This window comes from Eriocheir sinensis, unplaced genomic scaffold (genome assembly GCF_024679095.1).
Source record: "Eriocheir sinensis breed Jianghai 21 unplaced genomic scaffold, ASM2467909v1 Scaffold351, whole genome shotgun sequence".
Classification (NCBI taxonomy): Eukaryota; Metazoa; Arthropoda; class Malacostraca; order Decapoda; family Varunidae; genus Eriocheir; species Eriocheir sinensis.
Genome location: NW_026111667.1, coordinates 5,170 through 13,580, shown reverse-complemented (window position 1 = coordinate 13,580; position 8,411 = coordinate 5,170). Strand labels below are relative to the sequence as shown.

Genomic DNA, 8,411 nt, shown 5'->3' with positions numbered 1-8,411 from the left:
GCACATTAAATTTTACTCACCATGACTCTGAGGTGGTTCATTCAAAGTGCTGACATTTGCCTTTCATTCCTTCTCCTCCTTATCCTCCGGTGCGAGCGTCAACGGGCTGGATAATCAAAGGGCGTGTGTGAGGCCAAAGCGGCCAAAAGTTTATTCTCTGAGGAACACTGGAGGACACATTTGTGCTTCCACGGAATTTGTACAGTCGTAAAGCACACATTATTTTCTCCTGTCAACAAGAGTGCTACAATTGTATGCCCTAAACCAATACTAAATTCACCTAATAAAAAAAAGTAGAATGGCAGTATAAAATCCTCACACAAGAAGCTATTAGCTGCGTGAAGATTCGTAATGAATAAGTCAAAAGTGTAAAAAGGTGATCAAGTCTCTTCTGAGTGACATACTGTTGTCTCATCGAAGTTCGAGATAAATTATCATAGCCGTACAAAATGTCTCCCTCTTACGGACTTCCAAAAACTGCAACGTGAAAAAAACTACACTGAATAATAATGTAAATTTTTAGTTTGACGAATCATCTTGTCATGTGGCAGGACCACCTGCCAAGCCACAGCCGCACCTCACAGGCCGCCGCTCTCGTAACAGGGCAATTAAATGCCTCTACCTTTAAAGTTTCTGTGGGGCGGCGACCCCTGGGGGTGGTGCCTCGGTCACCAGTAGAGGAGGAAAGAAGGGGAGGGGCAAAGGGGGCGGGGCAGGCGGGAGTCAGCCAGCAACACCGGGGCAGCTCAGCGGCTCCCTTTGTCCCTCCTCCTGCGTGTGAGAGGCGGCAGAGGGAACAACTTTCCCAGTGAGTCTCTCTCACCTGACCAGTGTTTGATAAGGCAGAAAAAAACAATATTCAAATGAAACGGTGGCAAATTATCACTGTCGAGAGTTAGTTAATATATATATATATATATATATATATATATATATATATATATATATATATATATATATATATATATATATATATATATATATATATATATAATATCAGTGCCTTTCTGACAAGTTTGTATATACGAAAAAAAATAAAATAACGCGAGTTAAATCTTTGCGTGTGGAGAAGCGTAATGAGTGGGGCGTGCACCGCCTCGAGGGGAGGAAGTCAACGTTTATAATTTATAACAACGTACGGGCCTTGGAGGAAACGTCAGAGGGCGCCGAGGCTCACGTGTGTAAAGCTATGATAACTAACGTGGAGGTAAGGCGCGGAGGGAGGAATAGCACTCGCTGGCTGGTGACAGGTGGCGCCGTATAAAAATATAAGAAATGTAAAGTACACAGAGAGGGAAGGTTTCATCTTAATAAAAAAAAATGTTTGTAAAGATTTCAGCAGTAGCAACAGTGAGTATACAAACGTCTGCGTTACTCTCGATAGCAACACCCTTAAAATAATGATTAATATGTTATATAAAAAGCGTGACATTCTGTGTATCAGAACACCTGCAAGCAGATTAAACACACACACACACACACACACACACACACACACACAAACACATAGTACTAATAAATTTTTGCTCATAATTACAACACCTGCAATCTTGACAATTATGCAGCTGCAATCTCTCTCTCTCTCTCTCTCTCTCTCTCTCTCTCTCTCTCTCTCTCTCTCTCTCTCTCTCTCTCTCTCTCTCTCTCTCTCTCTCTCTCTCTCTCTCTCTCTCTCTCTCTCTTACCCGGTACACTTATACTTCCTCGTTAGTTCACTGGGAGGCTAACAACAAAAATAATATAGAAGAACAAGACACTCGGAAAAAATACAATTGTGGTAAGAATGTCAAATTAAATTTTATTGAATATTCAATACTGAATATAATGATTTAATGTTAGTAATTAATAGCGGAACGTTTGCAGATACACGTTAATGAATTACAACTGTTAGGTCTTAGGTAAAAGGATTACAGAGTGTGATTTACATTTTTTCGCAATATAAATGTAAATTCTTTATTTAGCATTTTATCGAAAAGGGATTTTTATGAAAGTAAAAGCAATTTGTGACGTCTATGGCTTCAGCGGCGTCCTGGCGAGCTTCCCGCATGTACATAAACACACACACACACACACACACACACACACACATACACATTCACACACACACACCTCACGGGCAGGCGGAAGGCAGCGTATTGGTGTGTAAGGTGCAGGTTCGCCCGTACGAGGAGAAGCGTGTCTATACCAACTGGACACATACTTGACAACACTGCTCGCGGTTCTCGTTATGAAGCACTAACAAATGTTTGCAGAAATTTATCTTATTTCGTGCTACTTACGAATAAAGCTTATAAATTATTCCAGATTTATTTGTGCTGGTATTGAATGTTTTCTTTTTGGAAGTTAGAGAATGATTGAGTGGTGCTTTAATCTAAAATTCTATGCGCGATTAATGCGGATTGAAAACGGCGTCATAAGTACAGACCAGCAAAAAGTCACTGCGCCGCGTGTCCCTAGGGCGGCGCCAGAGGGGGGCGAGGGAGTAGCGCCCCAGCCATCCGTCAAAAGTCCTATAAAACATAAATGTGGCGGAGCTTCATGTTCTCGTGAGTGTCTGAGGTTCACGAGTGAGGTGGCGATGCTGTGCAGCCTCGCCGGGTGCCAGGGCCCGGAGGAGACGCCGTCGGCTGCTGTACGCTGGACCCGGGCCGCCACGACCCTGATAGTGTAGGCCCTGCGAGGGCTCCATGGTCTACAGCTGCAGTGCTGTGCCGCCACCATTGTTTGGCAGCCGACACACTGCTGTCACCGCAGGTCAGCTTCAGTGGTGAGTGGCAGGCAGGCTCTCACTCCGCGGCGGTTTGAGCGTCGGCCGGGGCACCTGCGGCTCGTGCTGACCAGGTATGTTTCCACACGCGTTAATGACAAGCACATGTTTCTTGTGTGTTTATGCAAACTGCATATAAAAATATTATTTGAAATTAGTTTGTAATAAAAGTCTGCACGGCAGACCGGAACAGTAGAAACTGGGTATAAATGCAATGCTCGAATAGCCACTATAACAGTACACTGCGTCACCAGTCCAACTCAGCCTCGGGAGGGGCGACGCGCCAGGCTGGTGCAGTGGGGTGCGAGCGGCGGGTGGCGGCCGTCCACTGTGCACTGCGTTACAACACGTCTTGGCGGGTAGAGTCGCTTTACATTACACTCCAGTCTGTAGCATACCCCAAAGAGAAGAGAGACTGACATGCAAGAGATAAAAATGTAGAATGCGGACAACACGCAGCACATTTAGCAAGCTCAAACCATGCCCAGCAAACCCACACTGTTCAGACAACCACTGAAGTTGTCCTGCGACGCACTCAACTAAGGACGCCTCGCTGATCACCGCCGCTTCCGCCCCACTACATCAACTAGACGCAACACAGCACGCTGCAGTAAATATCAAATAGCAGTGTTTATTTAGTGAAAAGTGGAAAAAGAGATTTTACAAACGCACTGAGTCTCAACTTTCTCAGTCACCTATTCGCCAATAAGTGAACTTGTTAATGAAAACCTTCATGCCTCGGCACCAAGACGCAGCACGCGGTGTCTTCGTGGAGTTCTCGCAGACCCTTTCTTTCGTTTGTCTGACAGCATTCCCCTACACACACACTCTCATACACACATTCCACCGACAGTTCCGCGTTGTCAGCAACACCTTCCGGCATCACAGAGTGGTATCACCCACTGTTACAACACAACCGATCCCGTTCCACGGTCAACTTTCCGAGTTCTTATAGGACCCAAGAGTTCTCCATGCATCTGTAGATAATTATATATGTCTGCTTCTGAAGTATCAGGTTATAGAAGAAACATTTAGAGCATTCATTTTCATGCAGCATATGTATGTTAGAACACGAAGTTTTCACCACAAACTGCTAACCAACAATACTAAAAATAATAAAAAAAAAAAACCCATCCCAGTGTTGTGAGTTTTCTCAGCATTAACAGAACTGTTCGCTGACCAACTTAAATCATTTAAATTTTAGTTTATGTCCCGATTTTCTTCTACTGATTAATCTGATAAAAAAAAAAATCCACCATGTCTTCATTATTTCATTACACCTACACAGAATATTTTCACCGTAATCTTTGATTGATCAAGTTCTATCTGAAACTATGAATCAGGTAACGTTTGGCTATGTTAAGATTGAACTCCCGACTGAGCGTTCCGGCCACGCCGCTCGGCCCCCGAGCAGCCTCCACGCTCAACAAGTCTCGTCGCTGCTTCTCCGAACTCAGCGGTCGTGGTGCCGCCGCAGATGTAGCCTGAGGCTTAGGGCTCAGGGGTGGCGGTGGGGGGGGGATTGTGGCCCAGAAACCTCACGAAGCCCTCATCTCTCCATTACTAGTGGTGTGAGCAGGACTGCAGCAGGGCGTCGCTCTCTGATGGACTCTTGACGAATCCCTCCAGGCTGGCCTCCTTGTCGATGATGCCCCCGGGTTGTTGAGTCTCCTGGTCTTGCAGCTGAAGGTCTCCACCACCTCCTTCTCCTCCCCCTTCTCCTCCACCACTACCTCCACCACCTTCTCCCCCTCCAGTCACCCTTCCGCGCTCTACTGTCTGTACCTGCCGGAGATGAAGGCATTTAGAGATACGATGGACTGTAATGAAAGCGCTACTGATCAGCTGTCAGTGCCTGGAAATTTAAGAGAGAAAAGCGGGAATACTAAAACTCAAGCCAAAAAAGCAAACAGGAAAATATGTATATGTATATATATATATATATATATATATATATATATATATATATATATATATATATATATATATATATATATATATATATATATATATATATATATATATATATATATATATATATATATATATATATATATATATATATATATATATATATATATATATATATATATATATATATATATATATATATATATATACACACACACACACACACACACACACACACACACACACACGTATATATATATATATATATATATATATATATATATATATATATATATATATATATATATATATATATATATATATATATACTGATGAAGATAATTTATTTTTTCAGAAACGCGACTGATGAACTGAAGAATGACTAGTGATGGGGTTGAGCAAAGCTGGCAAGATATTAGGATATTCATCAAGAAATATATTGGGTAATAAATACTGAACCGAGGGAGATGAATAACAAAAAGGAAATCAAGAAGAGCGAGGAAGTAAAGGAGGAGGTATACGACAAAGGAAAGAAATATAAGAGGGAGGTAGAGGAAACAGATAAAAGGGGAGGGAGGTGACATGAAGTGACTGATGACTAATAGAAGTTAACAGACTAAGTAAACAGTAACAATAGAAAGCAGAACGAAAACGTAAGTGAATAACGGTTCAAGTGCATTTCAACAGGGCTAAACACCTGAGTTTCCTGACAAAAAGAATACGCGAGGAGGGCAATTTTGGGGGCAGGAGGAGATCGAGAGGAAGGGCCAAAAAGTGGGAGGGGGTAGATGCTAAAGAGGACTTCCAGTAGAGCAGGATGCTGTGTCCTGTAAGAGGAAGACGAGACAGTAAGAGTGAGTGCGCATTTGAGTGAGCGAAGAGTGCACAGGGAAACGTCTCCTAACCCTCAGTTCTGAAAGAGAGAAATGGTGAAGAGAACGAACACTGAGAGACACGAAGCTGCTGGCATGGCAAACATCGGCTGCTACAGACAAACTCTCCACGTGATAAAAAGTAAGAATTGTAAACACTTCCTACAAAAAACTGAAAGGGAGAGAAAAACTAGAATACCAACAACACTTTCACTTGTGTAAATATTCCTCCTTACAGCAAATGTGGTTAGAAACGGAAAATAAAAGAAAATAGTGTCTTCTTCAAAATTATACATAAAAAAAAGAGCATCCGCACAAAACAAAAGCCGCACAAAGGCGCTGCCGGAGCCTCTTTCAATAATTTTTTTCCTCTTTCTCTCACTTCGGTAGTTTTATATTTTTATATATATATATATTTTTTTCATACTTATTTCAGAAAGGCAAAGAAGGACAGGACGAGGCATCTGCACTGCCAGGAAAGGACGAAGGAGGAGGAAGAAAAAGGGAACTGATAAAGCGACGATGGGAATCACTGATGGAGGGGAGGGAAGATGCAACACTGAGAGTTGAGCTCAAGCGAAGAGCAGGAGGGACGAAGAGGAGGCGAGTGAGGAGGGAGGGGGAAGAAGGGAGAGGGGCTGGGGAATTACTCAGCTCTACTGATAAAAACATACTGCTACAACTTTGAAAAAAAAAACATTACCACCTTACACCAAACTACCTCATTATATTAATAGCTGTGGTAGAAAAAATATTAACACTGGCAACAGGGAAAATGGCTCAAATACACACTTGGGTCTTCCAACACTTACTTCTGATGGGGGTGTGAGGCTTCAGGGGGGAGGGAGGGGAGAAGAGAATGCAACACTAACTAACTAACAAAAACAAAATCATGAACAGTCCAGTAATCGAAGTGAGCACATTCAGATGCATTGATTTTACACCACTTATGAGGGAGAGGGAGGGCGCGGGGAGGGAGGGATTTATTTTGGGAGATATGCTCTTAAAAATATTCTAGACATTATCAAAGCTCTCCTGTTACTGATATTCTCGAGCCGACAATGAAGAGAGATGAACAACGAAGATTGGTTAGCTAATAATGCAAGTTGGAAGAGGAAATAGGGAGGAAGAAAGAGGAAAAAAATAGGTGAAGGCAATAAGAGAGAGAGAGAGAGAGAGAGAGAGAGAGAGAGAGAGAGAGAGAGAGAGAGAGAGAGAGAGAGAGAGAGAGAGAGAGAGAGAGAGAGAGAGAGAGAGAGAGAGAGAGAGAGAGAGAGAGAGAGCGAGAGAGAGAGAGAGAGAGAGAGAGAGAGAGAGAGAGAGAGAGAGAGAGAGAGAGAGAGAGAGAGAGAGAGAGAGAGAGAGAGAGAGAGAGAGAGAGAGAGAGAGAGAGAGAGAGAGAGAGAGAGAGAGAGAGAGAGAGAGAGAGAGAGAGAGAGAGAGAGAGAGAGAGAGAGAGAGAGAGAAATAGTTTCATGCATCAGTGGTGGGTCAGTTTTAGTGTTACAATCACTATACATTAGTGAACCGAGCCAACAACAATCTTCCACAGCAAGAAAAAGGAATTAAGGCAAGACAATTCTAATGTTATCAGAGGAACAACAACAGATAGGAGCAACGTGTCCGCTGATAAACTTACATTATCAAACAATCAGGGAACAGTTTAAATACTATATGATTGCTCGCTTCTCAGAGTTATCAATTTCTTGTGCCTGACTTTCCCTCCTGCTGTGGAGCACTGTTCAGGGTATTGAGGACACCCCGTGCTGTGCTGAAGGGGGGAAGGTGTGTGTAGGTCTGAGGCTCCTATAGCAGAGGTGTGCTCTATGACAGTCACTTACTCGGACGCCCGGAGACACGCCGCCAACACTAGCCGTGCCTGTGGGTGGTGCTGTAGGAGGGAGCGTTGTTGGCAAATAAGCAGCCGGGCCAGTATGGTGTAGGCGTGAGGGGGAGGTGCGGAGACGGGCTCATACAAAGTAAGAGAGTGGAGCGTGCGGTGGTGAGCGGACAGGACAGACTCGCTCGAGACCGTGACTTCTCGTGACAGGAATGGTTCCAAGGCTGTGTGTGACCTCAAGGCACGTGAACTAGACCAGAACTTGGCAAAACTCCCGATAATTGGCTTGTGTACAGGTGAGTGGTGGCGGCTTTATGATAGACTAGAGTCCTGCTGTGCCTGCTTAGTGTGTAGTGAACTCAGCAGGTGAATAAGACACGTGTGCACGCCACCTTTGTTACCTGGTGACTTATACCTGATGGGACATCGAGAGTTTCACCAATGTGGAAAGTAAATGTATAGTATGTATAACCACCGATCTCCACTATATTCATGTCAGCTCTTGATCTATTGCTAATCATCTGCCTCCACGAGACAAGGGTGGCACAGAGTGAAGGTGAGTGAGGCTGGTGGGTGGGTGGTGGGTGGTGGTAGGTGTGTGGGTGCTGCGGGCGGGGCACTCACTCTCGGCTGGTGCTGGCGGCCACCGCGCTCTCTATGGTGTGAACCTGTGGGGGGGCAGGTGGGCACGCTGCCGTGAAAACATTAGGAAACACGGAACTGAAAAACAATAGTGTGTGAGCAACAGCTAAACTTACGGAACACAACATCATCAACAACAACAACAACAACACGCTGATTCCTCTACCCCGGCAACAATCAGGCGATAAAGAGACAGGAAATGACACATATGAACATTTGTTGTGTTGCATGGTTACGACAGGTGAAAAAATAACATTATGTGAAATGTAAGGCTCAAACAACGTCGTTACGGACAGTAGCAATGAGAAACACTGTCGACTTGCATGGCTCTGGAAGCTGCACCCGCGAGAAGCAGCAGCAGACAACGAGGTGAGGCCAA

General features: G+C 44.1%; 1 long non-coding RNA gene across 1 annotated transcript; it reads right to left on the bottom strand.

Annotated features, from left to right (window-relative positions):
• Window positions 1-126: 126 nt before the first annotated feature.
• On the bottom strand, window positions 127-7,454 carry LOC126991858 (uncharacterized). The gene is made up of 2 exons (XR_007745894.1): window positions 7,392-7,454; window positions 127-4,552 (listed from the first exon to the last, which is right to left on the bottom strand). It is a non-coding gene; the product is annotated as an uncharacterized LOC126991858 (long non-coding RNA).
• Window positions 7,455-8,411: the final 957 nt, after the last annotated feature.